At 39.1% G+C, this 16997-nt stretch overlaps 1 protein-coding gene across 1 annotated transcript in view; it reads left to right on the forward strand.

Annotated features, from left to right (window-relative positions):
• The window catches only part of SPOCK1 (SPARC (osteonectin), cwcv and kazal like domains proteoglycan 1), a 333797-nt gene that overhangs the window by 267855 nt on the left and 48945 nt on the right, over window positions 1-16997 (forward strand). The gene's annotated exons all lie outside the window — the stretch shown is intronic.

Below are 16997 nucleotides of genomic sequence, written 5' to 3' on the forward strand. Positions count from 1 at the left end.
AGACCAACTAAAATCAAATCTCCAGCAGCAGGGCAAGTGCCACAGCCGGTTCTAAGACTTTCTACCCAGTCCCTTTGGAAGGGAAAAGAGTTGCTGCTGGTAGCTGTGATTTCTTGATATGAGTGCAGATGTGAGAGCATCTGTGGCAAAGTGAATGCTAGCCTGGTTTTAAGTACAGTGTTGTCTCCTCTCTCTTAGGAGGAGTGCAAAGAGGGTTAACTCCCTGACAGCCGCTGGGCTCCTGTCTGCATTAGTAGCTCACAGAGCCAAAGCAGTGACTTACGTGGGGTTTGCTGTGTCATGTTAAGCAGCAAAATGTGTTTGTTTGCCTTGGGCACCACATGGAGCATAAAAACGATGAAGCTTGGGCGATGGTCTGTTTGACACAAAGTATTTGAGGACCTCTCTTCACTTCTCCCCTCTGTGGACACATACCAACAGTAGCAGACACAGAAACAGGAAAAAAAATTTAAACGACATTTCCTTTGGTTAGTTCAGGACCTGTGGCTTCAGCTGAAAACACTGCTGAGCCTGCTGGTGGTGGTCCACACACTGTAGCCTCTAGCACAGCACCAGTTTTCACATGGAGCCTCCATCTGCTTTGTATAACAAGCAGTGATTCTTGAAAATTCAGATTTATTCCATGTTTTTGCAAATCACAGCCATTCATCTGCATAGCTACCAAACTTAGATGAAGTATTTTAGATGGCAAGTTTCTGAAATCAATAGATAACTGTAATATTGCTTTATGTGGCTTGTATCTTTTGGTTACAGGATACCCACTGAAAAATTGTCTTATTCATATTTTCTATTTCTTGTCGTCAGGCACAAACATATACTTTTCTTCTCATAAGTTGCTCCCTATATACCCTCTTTGTTGCCCTTATCAGAAAGAGTATCAGATTAATAAATCTTCAGTGACATTTTAAGCTTACAGTTTCATTCACACAAGAGAAAAAACATTCTAATAACCCTTTTCTTGATAAATGCAATTTGACAGGGTATATGTATTCTGAAACCCAGGCTCTTGTTTTGCTTGACTCAAAACGTTAACTCCAGCCAACAAAGCATTAATTTAATGGACTGGGTGATCTGCGGAGCAACTTTCTTGAAGGCTTTTTCAAGAGGCCAAACTTGAGCTAACAGTACTCCTGCCATTGCCCTGGCAACAAGGGTATTAAATGACTCAATTCTGCCACCTTCAGTGTGGCGTAAGGAGAGTGCTCTGCTCCCTTGGAGGAGCACGGTCACTTGGGAATAAGGGAAATCATTGCCAGGTGTGTATGGTAACACTCAAAACCCTGAAGACACTAGACATCATCTGCATCAAGCGTGTGCAAAGAAACTGCTCGTGCACCTGGTTATGGTGTCATAAACCAGATACTTGTGTAGGCATGGGAGTGATTGTGAGCGTGCATATAGACGTATACGTGAAAAAGTAATAGCAGTATAATATTTTGCTGTATCACTGTCTCTTTCTTTGAGGGGCTAAGTGCTGAAATCTCACGTTTGCCAGAATTTGGCCTTCGATGGTCTGATGCAGTTTTTGGGGCACAGCCACGGTGCAGGCCTGCTGTGCATTTGCCTGAGCCACATCCAGCTCCTCGGGCAAAAAGATCCTGCTCCAGGAGTAAACAAATAAGGATGGTATATATCCACGGGGTTCATAAATGATAGTGTCATTTGAATTAAAATTTATACAGTGCTTTTTAGCAACAGTTTCTTATCACCATATTTTGGGGCAACAGACTAAAAAAAAGGCAGCTTTCTTCCGAAACTCTCTCATGAGCTCCAAAAATAAGCCAGCAGCATGTCCACTGCTGGCGGTGCAGCGTCGGTCCCAGCACTTGGCTTTTCCTGTTAGGTGCTGGCTTTGCTCACCTGCAGCCAAACAATTTGTGGATCTTCCCTGCACATTCAGCAAGCAAAATAGCAGCAGCATCTGGCCTCATATTTACAAATTTAGGGATCCAACCACTCTGTTAGGGAACAAACCTCCATGGGCTTCATTAAAGAAATGCCTGCAACAGGATTTGGTATTGAGACTCAAATAATCATTAGCAAAGGGCCTTTCTAACTTGATTTATCTTAAATTTTCTTATGGGTCTTTGAACATGCCAGTAATGTGCCAGTTAAAGACATCCTTTAACTTACCTCCTCAGTCTGCTTTCTTCAGACACTGTCTCTTCAGCTGACCCCCTGAGTGTAATGGAGTCTCAGACTGAATATATCGGAGTTTGTCAGTCTTTTAACAAAGAGTTCCCAGGAGTTTCCATGAGAAAACATGAGTAAATTCTATATACCAGTATAAATTTTACCCAGGTGCAATTTTAGCAGCATCTGAAGAGGGATTCGGTACTTTCTGTGTGTCTGCCCTTTACCACCTGGAAGCCAGCCAGCTTTCCTCAGGTTTATGGGAAAAATATGAATTCTAATTGCCGTCCACAAAAAATTTCCGTAGCACTGCCCTTCATAAGATTACCTTATTTGCTCAACAAGTAGTGTCATCTGGCTTTGGAGAAATAAGCCCTGCATAGAATCTGAGGTGACACGTGTGAGATGTACGAGGCAATCCCATGGCAGAGCCTGGCAGCCCCCCGAAGCCTGGCTGTGGCCTCCCCTTCATCAAATCTCCAGACCTCTCAGTCCGGAGCTCCTGACTAGCACTTTGGTTACTTGGTACCTTAGCGTTTTCTCTAGTCTTCACAGAAATCTGTTTTATTTTCCTCATATAGTACTATAGTATCATTAATATTGCTGAATTGGTATAAAAATAAGTAGTTTGATTTCTCATATAAAAATTTGTATAAACGAGTTGTGTAGACAGTTGGGGAACCCTGTTTCTGCTCCTTATGTTGTTGCCAGGTTTGTGAAATCCCATTCAAATACAGCATAATCTTAAGTAGAAAATGATAGAGAGCTAAACCTCATGCCTCATACAGACATGTCAGTGGAAAAATACTAAGGAGAATTACAGTACAAATGCTTCCAGCAAAATGGAAATGCAGCTCTTAGAGCTACTGCATAAACTTTTTTATGCCTATTATGCAACAAGGTTAACTGTATGTGGTTGTGAACTTCCAGTTGGAAGACGGTTTGCATTCATCTTTATACATTCATTCAATCATATTCAAATATTATTCCATAATAAATTACTTTCCGAAATTAAAAATGTAAAGGAACATTTAATTTCCAGAGTACTGTAATTCTAAACGTCATGACCTTTTTTTATACGCTTGTGAATAAAACTGGCAGCGGCATCAAAGAAAAGCAATCTAAGTGTATGTGCTTGGAGGTAACACTTGACTGCAGTGTCTGAGTCATATTCCTTCCTCCTCCCTAGGCTCCTTTGAAAACATCTCTGATGAAAATCAAGACTAATAATTATGTTAAAAATTGGAATTCTTTTTATAGCACTAAATGTTATTATGGAGGTGTTAATAAAATAACAGAAATGTTAGCAAAAAAAAGAAAAACAACACCTAAGTGGTAGTTTCTAATGGCAAATAACAACAACGTAATCTTTCTACCGTCAAGTTCAATCTTTGAAGAGATGGCAGAATCGTGTTCTTCACTTTATTAAGTGGAATGTTGAGTCAGAGTCTGAGAGGTAGGAAACGGGACTCTGTGAGGGTACTAATGGAAGACTTTGGAAAAGACAAGCCCTAGTGCTTTCTCTCTTTTCTTTTTGAGGCCCATTTAGATTCTTTTGGTTTATCAAAACACTTGACATGCAGTATCCCAGCTTTACAGTATGCCTCCATGATAGCCACTGATTTTCAACTCAACTACCCAGAGGCAAAGCTTGAGCTGTAATCAGCCCTGAGGTTAGCTGCCCTTTCAGAGCATATGTGCCCTTTTATCTAATACTATAAAATTAATAAGGCTACAATTTCAGCAAAAGAAAAGGACTGTTAACTGACTTTTAGTGGCACCTAAGTGACAGAAGTTATTTAAGACACAAAGTCTGCTGGTGGTTTTCAGGTACCTCTTTCCAAAAGCTCTGCAGTATTAACTAGAGTTCTCCTCACGCATAACTTATTTTGACACTGGCTGAAGCTTCTAAAACACCTCAACAAACAAAGGACTTCAGACAAGAAACAACCAGTTTTAGTTCTTCAGAACCTACTGGCAAGGGAAGAGATTTTCCCTCAAATATGCAGTTCATTCTATCAAAAACACAACGTTGTGCAATGGTTGGGGCATCTCTTGGCAAACATGAATTCGTAGTTGCAATAATGTAATTCTGTCGGCTTCCCCATCCCTGTGTGTCTCCTGTTTGTTGCATGTGTTAGCGGCGTAGTAGCTCAGGCAGGAGGGTATAACAGCACGTCAGGGCTCTTTCTGACTGTATCCTCTTTTTGTGTGTCCTGAGAAGCTGAGTGCTGTACTCCCAACATACTCGTCTTCATTTGTTGCCATCAGGGTTGCAGAGCCACTGGAGCATGAACAGATGCAGTAATTCAAAGTAGGTTTATCCCTATCTGTGCATTGTGTCTTTTTGACCTCGCAGAAATGCCCAAGGCAACTTCTAAGAAAATGCTATTATCTGGATAAAGGAAATGTAAGGTCAATAGGCAGAAGAAAATACATTCAATTATACTGAGTGTTGTTTAAATTTCTACAGGGAACCAAGAGAGCATTTTTAAGTAACAGGAATAGGTCTTGGCAAGCTTGATCAAGAATGTACCTTGTTTAGGGTATAGTTTAGGATATGAATTGTGGCATTTACCTACCGGCCCAATTCGGTGTGATGGATGAGAAGGTCTAATGTTCCATTCCTTTATAAAAAGAACACTCAGCACATGAAGTTCATGCGGAGAAATCACAGTCTTGTTTCCCGAATGAGTTGTATTGCTTCTTGTGCCTGAATGACTGACAACTAAAAGAATTTAAAGTCTTGGAACTAAGTCTTTCCTTTGAAATCCACTTTCAGCAAATATTTCAGTTTTAAGTTGCTATTCACAAGTTTTCATGACTGCAGAGTACATAATTTTAAAGTTTATGAAGATGAAGTATGAGTCATGAACATGGTTGAGTTGAAATTGGTTCCTGGGTTTGATTTGCCAGGAAATTTTTCCTTTTGTGGCTTTAGCTTTGCAAAAAAAGACAACTTCTTACACTGAATGTGCTAATGTACTAATGTAGATTTTTAAATTACCTATTTGAGTCTCAAACACTAGGATGGTAAAAAAAAAAATCCAATCTAAAATTAGTATTACCAAGAGTTTCAAAGCTGTAGTATATCTCATTAAAACTGGGAGGGGTTTTCCCTAATTTTAAAATACCATGCCTACTAGGAGGGTATTTTTCCTCCATAATTTCCTGGAGAAATTATGTTTATGCAAACCAAAGGGTAACTTTCAGTACAGGACAGATATAAGGGCGTGGAACACAGTGATGTGCTTTCCAGACACTGACATGCTCCTTCTCTGGAATTCATCAGTAAAGAGTGGGTTTATTAGCTCTAAACTCCGCAGGATCTGCTATTTTTGCTCCAAAATTTTCTGTATGAATACTGCAATTCAGTCTTTTAATTTGTTACATAAGGTGATGACCTCACCCAAGTAAATCTGGGTGTTGTAGTATCTGTAAATAATAATTATTATACTTACTATTACTTTTATTATTACTACTATTTTGCCTGCAAGCTTTCATACAAGGAGATCAGTCTTTATTATTCCTTTCCTGAAAGCATGAAAGATTAACTTTCATTTCTGCTAAATATTGTCTGTGAGTAGTGAAGTGGCTGCACCCAATTAATATTTGATTAAAAGAAAATGAGAAGCAGGCAAGAACAGATACCTTTGCTCTTCGTGGATGGCTATTAGCATCACCGACTCCTATCAGAAGTAAAAGCAAATAGCTTCAAGACTGAGGCAGAAAAATCAAGTTCTTGCCAAGGTCAGAATAAAGAGCAAGGTAATGGTGGCTGGGGATGTTTTGCTCTGCTGCTTGACCTCACGTGCATCTTCCTTTCATGCACCAGGGAAAAGCAGGAACTTATGAGGGAAAGGCTGCACATTCTATATATACATATTTCATGGGAAAACTCGTATTTTTTGTGTTACATTAAATGAAACGTGCAGTCTGAGATTCACATTAATGAAATGTTCACATGCTGAAAAAGAATAAAGCAAAAAAGCTATTAATGTGAATGAGAATATATTAATTGATTGATATACAAATGCTAGTTTTTCCTGTTACTTTTTTATATCCCTACACCACATCGCTCTGATATCTTCCGTGTCTGTGAAGGAGGTGTGTTCTGTCAAGACTTGTATGCCGAGCTAGCCTTGGAACAGCTGAGGAAGGATCCATTAAATGAAGTCCTTTCACTGTAGCTCAGAAGATGGTGTTGCCCTTACAAGAGGTTTGACTGAGAGGCCGCTGGGCCCAACTCTTTGCCAAAGGAGGTGTTGGTGTGATTGTGTGTCAATACCTAACAACGTCCACAAACTACAGAGGATTTCCTAGTCCTCCATGTGCTTAGTACATATAAGGCTCTTTCTGGTCCGTTTCAAAAATCTGATCATCCTGAAGCATTTATAACTGAGCAATAGATGTTGCTGAGTGGGAAACATTAAAACTGCTGCTATTTATATCACTCTGAAATTATATCACTTACATTTGCATCAAATCATACATCTTTTTTGCATTGATTTCTAGGCTAGCTACATACAGTGAGGTGATCAATAGTACTTACTGCTCCCCTTCACATTCAGTGAAACATCTTTAATCTAGTGTAATTTAACCTCAAAAACATCCATAGTTTTTGTAATGGCTTTGCTGTATTGCAGAAGTGAGGCAGAAGGAATTTCCGTGGCGTACAATTAACAAGTCATCATGCAGAACAGTTTCAGGTACTGCAAAAACCCTTGCAGATAAATCACTTGCAAAATCTTCTAGGTTTTTGTTAGCAAATTATGACAGATGTTGTAAGGCCTTATGATAAGTAGCTGTCCCACTTTAAAAGAGTGGAACTTCCCTGGAGAAGGCAAGGCGGTGTCTGGAATCATGTAGAACAACGCAGAGCCAGATTATTGTGTAAGGCTTCCTTTTAAATATATTTAATGAAAGAAACAAGAATGTAGAAGGAAAAGGCACAATACAACCTTCCATGCAAAGTATTGCTGCATTCTGTCTCAAAATCAGCTGATATATCTGCTTTGAGGTTGAAAGGATCGCCAGCTTTCATAGGGGTTGCATGCATCGGGATTCATTGTGAAGACCTCATGTAATGGTCTTCCCTCTCAGGTTATGCAGCTTTAATAGTCCTTTTTTTTTTTGAGGAAAAGTTACAGCTTGGTATCTACATTCCAAACTTAGCAAAAAAATATTGAAAAAAATAACAAGTACAGAATGCAGAATGTAGCCATCAATAAACACAAGACATTAGTCAAGCCAGGAAGAGAAGTCAGAGAAAGGTACTGCACATAGTAAGATTTAAAGTAGACACAGAACTATCATTTTGACCCTATGCATTTTTCTAGGTCCTAGCAAATAATTCTCAATAATTTTTGAGAAGCTGCATTTTTTCCTATAGCGGTAGCTGAAAATATGCATTTCTTGGCTGTTTTCATTGTTTGAAATTCAAAAAAAGTAAATTAATTATCAATTCAAAAACCAGTTTGTGCTGAGTTGAGTCTTGCCACTGCGAACACTTGTACTTGGGAGTTACTGCTTGAGTAAGTAGGTCTATTGTCTTTGGTGAATGAGATATTCTGACTACGTTTGAGGATATCTATATTCATAGGACTAGGCTTTTAGCTATTTATAGAATTCATGTGGTATTTTTCCTGTTTGCAGCTACAAATGACTGTGACTGTATAATTAGCCAACGCATAATGTGAATTGTAAACGTTACAATTGACAAAACCATTCTAAATTTCTTTTTCACAAATACGTGAGCATCATATTTTAGGATGTAGGTGTGAACAGCCATAATGGTATAATCCAAGGGCTCAAACCTTCACAAAGAAAGAATATAAAGAGATTGCAAACATCATATCAATAACCACTTTCTAGTTTGAGCAAATACTATTGGATTTTTCACCACCATTCATTCTGCACACACCGAGGTTTTGAATTACGTGTGCAAAGTATTTATATAACAGAAATTAAACATGTTTTTTCAGACTGCTGCATTTTCCATCACAGATGTGTTGTACAGAATTGCCTGCCCAAAAAGCTATGTTAGGCTTGAAGAGTAAATTCAGGTTTGAACCTCTGATACCTGAATGCTTTTTTACCAAAGAGTATAAATTAAAATATTTTTTGTTACACACAGAAAGCACTCAGGTGTATATATAGAGCCTGCTTTGACGTGAACTTGTAAATGAGAAATAATTGTCCCCTGTAGAAGTTGTTTTGCACTTTGGTCTGGCTCTAAGGTTTTGGAACTCAGCACCGAAGCATTGATCGTACCAGACCCCAGACAGATAACAAGTTAGGGACGATACCATCCATTGACTAGCTGTCACTTCTCCAGCATGATCTTCCTTGGATTTGATCAAATTACAGCAGGCTCCAAAATATAACAGACAACTTCTGCTTTAGAGGCAGAAATGACAGAAAGGAGGAAGAGGCAGCACTAGAAGCAGCATACTGTTCACTTTGCTTCTTTCAGATACTTGCTTGGAACGGTGTTGGCTGTAGTAGCAACATCACTGTCAGCAGGATTTGCATTTTAGTAAATTCATCTCTCTAACAAGGTAACATGCCGATAGAATAACACTGAGCCAGAATTCCTGTCATAAGTTTTTGAGGTTGAACTAGGACATGAGACATAACTCTTCATCATCGCTAAATAAAGACTAATCCCAGACAGCAGCGGGAGACAGGAACTGCATAAAAATAACTGTCTTGGTATAATTATATTAAAAACAGTAGGATTTTTTTGAAATCCTCTTGAAATCTTGTGAAAGAAAACTTTTAAGGCTGTGCTACTTCTCTGGCAGCTCTCTGTGGCTGAGGCAAGTCCTTATGTTTTCATAACCATTTATAGCTGTTCCGTTGCCCCAGGCTGATCCGCGGATATGGGTCTCACCCCTTGCCCAGGACTCGTCATCACCTAAAACGGAAATATTAATAAGAAATGGATTTGGCGGGTCTCACCCATATAACCAGTAGCTGTGGGTTGCTTGGTTCCGCATCAGATTCCGCACAGAGGCTCCAGAGCGGCAGCAGGCGAGGCCCGTTCCGGCGTGGGGCACGCGCGGAGCTGCGGAGGAATGCGTTAGGCCGGCGCTGGAGGTGGCTGCCTTGCAGGGCCGTGCTCAGCAACATGGGGTAGCTGGTAAGGCCAAAGCTCAGCAGTCACGCAGCTGGTGTGAGCTAGAGAGGCACTGACGTTTCTCGTGTGGCAACCCCGTTCCAGGCACCCAACGCAGCAAACCCAAATCTGAACGGGGCACGGGTCCCAAGGGCAGTATGGGCGTAACCTGGGTCACTGGCCCCGCAGGCAACTTCCATCTCTCCTATGCAAAGGGTACAAATGCCACTGGGGTGCATAAACCCACAAAACACAATAACAACCTTAGCTTGATGGTAATCAGAGTTTCATAAAGACTTATTAAACAAGATGTTAAAATGGCTATTGATTTTTTTTTGCCATAAAGAAAAGGTTAGAAAATGACAGACAATATGAAACACTCAGCACCAGCAAGTAACAATAATTTTCAGACAAGAAGTAATTTGACTTTGGATTGCCAGCAGAAAACTGTTGAAGTGGCACACTGTGTTAATAGAAACGCTGTCTAGGAACAGCAGGTGTTTGTGCGCTGATAATGATAATTAGAGCATTAAAATCTTTCTCATCGTAAACAAAAACAAATAAATAAGACTGGTTTCATATAGGGTTTTCTCATGGATATTGATTTTTGCATTTTTTGAAATATTTCCCCAACATTTAATACAAGAAAAAGTTTGTAAAATCTCCAGAAACCTGACAGTGAAATAAATTAGTGCTTATCACTGCAGTGTTAAGCTAAACCATCCCTAGTGAGAGGGGGGGAAAAAAACTTTAAAAAAAATACAGGAGAAAATAAGACTTTTGAAATTTCAAATACATCTTTTTCTGGTTGTTTGTTTTGCGGGGGCGGTTCTGGTTGTTTGGTTTGGGGTGGTTCTTTGGTATCTCTTTGGTATTTAAGGACTAAATTTCACCTTTGGTAATCTGGAATAGCTCTATCAACAATGTTGAGCTAGTTGCCTTTGGTAAAGTTATTCTGAATCTAATGTGGTATAAATGAATGTAGACTAGAGACCAATTGATTGTTCCAGAGAGTTTGTTACTTTCTCTGCGCGTCTCAGCATTGTGTCAAATTAGTTCTGATTTTATTCTGTTTCTAATTCCCTGTTTATTAGTGCAGAAGAAGGGAGATGGTATTTGAGATATCACCACCTCATTCCAAATATATATGCTTACATATTTTACAGCTTCCACTGTCCCTACAGGGACATCTCTATGTTCATTTGCCTCTGAAGAGTTGCATTTTTTAGTAATTCAGTTTAATGGACTGTGTGTAAATCAAAAAAAAAAGAAAAAAGCAATCTGCTTCCTGTAAAGCAGGCGTCTCTCCTTAGAGATGGGCTAGAATGAGAATCGGGATCTGCCTTTGTGAGTTATTAAAATCTGAACGATTTGGCTCAAGTCTGTCAGACAAGAGTTCATCATCCAGATTTATTATTAAATATCTTATTAAATATCCTGCAACACAAAAAATACATGTCAATATTAGAAAAGTTTCCAGAAAACCAGCATGGAATCTTTCTGTCCCAAATGTTAAAACATGCACACATCTATTCAGTTCATTCTTCAGATACAGACTCAAACTCTGAAGACTGGGATTGGACGCTCAAAATTGCAGTTTAACCTTCCCTGCAGGTGTCCAGCCTCCCTGGAGACCCCCTTGGGACTAGCTTGGGCAGTCAGATCTGTATCTGGAGCTGAATTACAAAGCCTTAGTCCCCTACAAGCGTTCAGACATGCCTTTATAATATTTCTAATTAATAGTAACATAGAAAATGGCTAAGCTTGTGTCCAAGCAATCTGTTTACTGTATGATGATTTTCCAACTTAGTTTTAATTACAATTTTCTAATATTGTGTCCCACTAAGTGAGGCAGAATTTCATGACTAATTGTTTAGAAGGGTATATTTACGGAAAAGCAGTTTAGTTTCCTTATGAGAATATACTTTATGCAATGGTATCACTATATTCTTGGATTTAATAAATTACAGCCTTGGCTCCTCCTTGCTTGTCTGAAGGTAATTTTACATATCATCATGGCCTATTTCTCAGTTTGTTGACAATGATAGGCAGGGCTAGGAGTTATCAGGCACAGACAACAGGCAGATTCTTCTATTGTCTAAATTGTAAGTATGGCCTATAACAGCAAGTACTCACTTATCAGGCAATCCCTGTCAACAGGAAAAATGAAAACTGGGTGGAATAAAATCATGTCACAGTCCTTTCAGGCAGCAGGTTGCATGTTACAAATGCCTCGCTGATCTTTCACAAATGAAAATCAGGTTCAGGCTTTCAGTTCTTGAAAGGGTTGCAAATATTCTTGGAGAGTCTAAGATGCAAAAAAAGTAGAAGGGATATGATCTTTCAAAAAACACAGTTCTCTGGGCATTTCAGTTGAGACAACCAAAATTAGGCTTCATTTGGGACTGTAAAGTGAGGAAAAGCCATATATTTGTCTGCAACATGATTTTTCCAAACAATTATGGTACATGGTTGTTGATCTCTGTTAGATCTTGCTGCGAAAAAGAAATGCCTCAGTATTTCTCAAGCATAATACAAGTTTTGTTACATTATGGTATAACATTCAGGTGTGGTTAAGAAAATAGTTTTATATAGAAGGTGCCTCCTTCTGTTTTGTGGTTTTCACCAAAGAATTAATTAACTTCCCCTTGCGGTATGCGACACCTGTGTCTCCAGAAGACCCAGTGCCAAGGTACCAGTATAACACTTCTCCCGATAGGAGCTTAAGGGCCTGAAAAATACTGAATTCATAGGGAAGCTTTGCAGACCTTGAGGTTTCTTTGCATCAAGCCCAATGCTTATTTCTAGCTGATCCCATCCAGAAAAAGTGAGAACCTCCGGTTCCAAAGTGCCGTGAGGTTGGCCTGTGTGACATTGCACAGCCTTCCCTCGTTTGCAGTCCGTCCTTCTGAGCCTGATGAGCTGGGGAAGCACTGGAAGAAGTGTCTCATAGATGAAGCACCTTATCTCTAAATTGCGTTGTTGGTGGGCAGCGGAGAATTGGTTTGAGGGAAATTGCCAAAAGCACAAAAATGAAGAGTGTTACAAAGCATGCGTCATGCTTCCCTTTCATCTTACATAGTAACGCTATCATTCTGGATGTTTTAAATAAATAATCTTTCGTACCAAACTTCACCTTGTACATTTAAGATTGTTAAATGACGCTTATATATGAACCACTTTCTTCAATTTAGTAAAATCCCATAAGCAAACAAGAAATTCTCAACCAAGAAAAAACAGATCAGAATTTTTAAAGCACAGTTTGTTTTTATTAGCGAATATAATTTTCAAGTGTTTTGATTTTTCTGAATGTATGAGGAGGAAAGACATATGGTGGCTGCTATGTAGCATATACAGTAACTGCATTTGAGAACGCTGTTACCCAGAAGGCAGTGAATAATTAAAATAGATTTTTCAATAAAGAAGCAAGTGGGAGGCAGTGTTATCTGTTCAGTTTACGTTTTTATGAAAAGAAGTCAAGCTGGCTGCAAAAACACTGGACAGTGTTTCATATTTCTTTAAAAAAATTCCTTTTTGTATTTTTGATTGGATGTCCTTGAGAACTGGAGCAGTAGAAATGGGAAGAAGTTCATTAGCACAAAGTGCATAATTATGCTCTTGGGATCTAATAATATGAACATCTGCTTTAATCTAAGAGCTCTTTGGTTAGAAATGTCTAAAGGAGAAAATGACCTTAGTGTGGTAGCTGGTCACAGAATAACTCTGCGCAACTATGAGCTGTGAAAGACACATATAATCCTCAGGTATGTCAGGAGAGGCATTTCCAGAAATATTGGTAATATTTTACAGGGCATTGGTAAGACTTTGTTTGGAGTCCTTTGTAAGTTTGGATCAGCGATGGTCATGAGAGGTGATTTCAAGCTGAAATAGGAGAGGGAGGGAGGTTTTCTCTGTCTCATTCCAGAGCTAAGCCACTCCTGTCACTGACATCTTTGTGCTTGGTAAAAGGATAAAACAATGACCCATCTCCTAAAAGTTAACACTACAGCACTATTGAAAACATGCATTGGAGATGTTAGCCTGATGCACTGGAGATATTAGCCTGGTAAATGTATTTAAATGATAGTACAAATATAGCTTTAAGGCAATTCTTTCAGTATGCATTAAATGAAAAAGAGTATATTTTTTGCAGATAATTTTATAGTTTGGGGTTTTTTAGACATATAGTTCAGGGTGTAAAATGAATGCGATATTTGAGGAAGGGGGAAAGACATCTACTACTTGTAAGAGATGTGGAAAATAGGAGCTCATGACAGCATTTCATGCTGTCAAGGTTCTTCTGTTGCAAGGGCAACCTTGCAAATGTCTATCCACTCAGGTACCCAGACTGATTGTCTTTCTTTCTTTTTCTCGTTGTCTTTTTTAAGACCTGTCTGTTAAACATCACTAGATTCTATTTTTTCATTACCAACACTACCATAGTAAAGGTGATTGAGGAGTTTCTGTTCTTGGGCTGCTGTAATTTCCATCACGGTTTTCCAAGGCTGTACAAAGGTGATGTGTTACTGCTGAGTCTTGGGACACAAGGCATTTGGCTACATTCCTGTGACAAAGAATTCATAAAAGAGAATTTATGTGGTGCTTCATGGAACCACCTGATTAACTGCAACCCTCAATAGGGGAAAGATGCTGTGTGCAATTGAAGTACAGGTATAAAAGAGTGGCAATAAAGAAGATGCAAGTGAAAACAATATATTAAGCTTCTGAGAGCAGATTCATTGGCATTTCAAAAGAAATTCAGAACCTGCTGATATGTGGTGGTGCTATTTCATGTTGGGCGACACCACTGTTAAGAACGAGGGTTCAGAAACAAACTCCTCCTCCTAACCTTGGGAAACTGAATTACATTAAAGGAGCTAATGTTTTAAGGAAGCTTGGACTTGTGTGTCACGCTCTAAGAACTAATGAAGGCCACAAAGTAGCTCCTGCCTTTACCTTACTATAAAGAGAGATTATTTTCTTATTTTATGGCAAAAAGTTACCAGGTTCCAAACACATTACGTTTGGTTTGTTCATTGGGGATGCTTTTTATCAGCAAATGTCACAAGATATTATGATATTTGTGAATATTTACACCTTAAGTTTGTAAATAATCCCCAATAAAATTCCAGTTATTTTTGGAATTGCAATTTCTGTAATTGGAAATTTTGCAAAAAAAACCATAAAAGAGTTTGAGGTCGCTCAGTATAATGTATGTTTCCAAGGGGACTGGAGGTGACTGTAGTTTGCCCAAGATTTTGCTACACATGAGCTAAAGTTTTATCTTCAAGCCTGCTCTGATGATTTAGTAACCTCAGAAAGTTTTACAGCATACCCATTAGAAAACCTGAAGTGTGTCTGGGTAAACGACCAGTCCTTTGTGGTCGAGTTGCTGTGTATATGAAAGTATTGTATGGCTCATTCTTTTGCTAATGCTAAAGACAGTGCTTCTCCGGCAGCATTGCTTGTGAAAAATATTGTGGTTTATTTCTCCTGGTGCTTCAAATATATGCATATGCATTAAATGTGTTATATTTTGGACTGGAGGAATCCCTAAGAAAGGCGTTGCATGAATTTAGATTGAAAAGCAGGTATTTTTCAAGTAGGTAGTCAAGGGGGAAGTTCAGAAGCTTATTTCACTGGTATGGCAGGGGACTAAGAGGAGCAAGAAAGTTCTTAGTCATGAAATAATGCAATTATAGTTATCAGTGCAAATTGTGAATATATTATCGTGTCATTGCCCAATGTCTGTCCTAAAGGAGAGTTAGCAAATTGATGCGATCTTTCTTAAAAAGCAGCCATAAATGCAAATATTATATACTATTTGTATAGCATTTTCCTTGGCAACATTTTGACCAGTGTGTTTTCTTACCCTAATTCAGATGCGAGGGAACACCAGTCTCCAAGCTCTTCACAGTCTTAGAGTAATTGCCATTTGTTTTTGTCCTTCACCTCTTTGCTCTTCTGAAAACAGATTGTATTCCACAGCAGGGTTTCAGTGATGAGAGGTAAAGTAAACCCTCCCCTAGCAATTGGATGCTTTGACTTACTAAAGTCACTTCTGCTTGAAAGAGAAATTGGCTTCCCTTGAGAACATGTGAGCAATAAAAAAATAAACCTGTAGATGAGTTTGTATAAGGGCACATAAAATCCAAATTCCTCACTGTAGACATTTTTGTGAGAGGTAGAAAACCGATTCACTTATTACTACTGTGGCCATTGTATTTGTTTAAGTCATTTTAGAAGTCTAAAGCCTCTTTAAAAGTGTTTATTTCCCTGAGGAAACAAATGCAGGATTCTGTATTGCAAGTCAAGTATGCCAGGCTTTAACAAGATTATGAGAGTCTTTTCCCAGGGTCTGCAGTGTGAAAAACGTCCTTAGCTGTAGGTCACAATGAATAAGAGGAGAAGAAAGTAGCCAGAAGAGATCCAGCCAGCCAGCTGGTTTTATGGGGAGGCTGTAGACAGGCTGTAAAGGACTGGTTTCAAATTTAGACTGGTGCTGGGTGTGCACGTTCTGTTGAAAATACTAGTCTTAATGCTTTAGGGCAAAGCAGTTACAGTATTAGATACTTTCGGGAAATTTTATTTTAATAGAACAGAATGCCCTGGGCAGCTGCGAATGACTTCTCTTCCTGCTTCAGAATACCCAGATTCAAAGTTAAACTTAACTTGCTTTATTTCACAGATGACTGTTTTGAATACATATTCCTGGCGTTATAGCAAGGATGAAGAGTGGCATTGATGCCCCAGTGATAAGTGCTCTGTAAATACCTACACAAAGAGATAAGGCACGAGGATCGTCACTCACCAGCTAATGCAGGATAATAAATGAAATCTAAGTGAGATGTAATTTGTGTTGTTAATAAGTCTCTTCTCTTGTTAGTAACATGCAAATCTATGCAAATTTTTTTGTTTTGCATAAAGAAATCGGGTTGGAAAGATGCCCTGTGGCCTAGCTACAGAAAGTCCTTAACAAATTGCATTTACTGTGCAGTGCTTGCTCCCTCACATTACTCTTCTCAGATAATCTGTATAATCTTAATGTAAGTAAGCACCGTCTGGGTGTTTGAGTAGGTTCTTATTCCACATCCTCTTGCTGCCATTAAATACTAACCAACGTGCCTGTTGTGGGCATTTTAACACTTTGCGCCATCGAAACCCTTTATTTGAGCTCTTTAGGCGCTTTGCTAATGTTAACGGATTCGACCTCATGTTGCCTCTGAGAATTAGGAAGTCATTTTTATGCACAGGTAAACAAAAGCACATGCAGTTTTTATGATTCATAAAGCATACTTCAGGAAAACTCTAGCAGGGGTTTAAAGCTCTCACTTTAGTTGCTGGACTCAGCTTCCTTCCAAAACAATAATTACTTTCCTCCCTAGAAAGACGTTTCAGGTTGACTGCCAGAGGGCTCTCTTCCAATTTCTGCTCAGACCATTTTTGTGTAGACGCTTACCTTGCGTCAGGGACTGTTGCATCATTCGCATGCTTCTAATTTCTTTTCAGATTTTGGAGACTAACTTCTCCGTCACTTTTTTAAATGGCTGTCTTCTGCTGAGAAGTGTTAACGTCGTTTGCAGAGACCATCTGCCCTCTTGCCAAGTCGGGGTACTTGGGTTGTGTACGTGGCTGTGACACTTGCCAGCTTTTCCACTTTCAGCAAAGTTTCTTCTCTCTTTCCCCATACGTTTCTAAATATAGATTGGGAATAGCAGTCAGC

This window comes from Phalacrocorax carbo, chromosome 8 (assembly GCF_963921805.1).
Source record: "Phalacrocorax carbo chromosome 8, bPhaCar2.1, whole genome shotgun sequence".
NCBI classification, from domain to species: domain Eukaryota; kingdom Metazoa; phylum Chordata; class Aves; order Suliformes; family Phalacrocoracidae; genus Phalacrocorax; species Phalacrocorax carbo.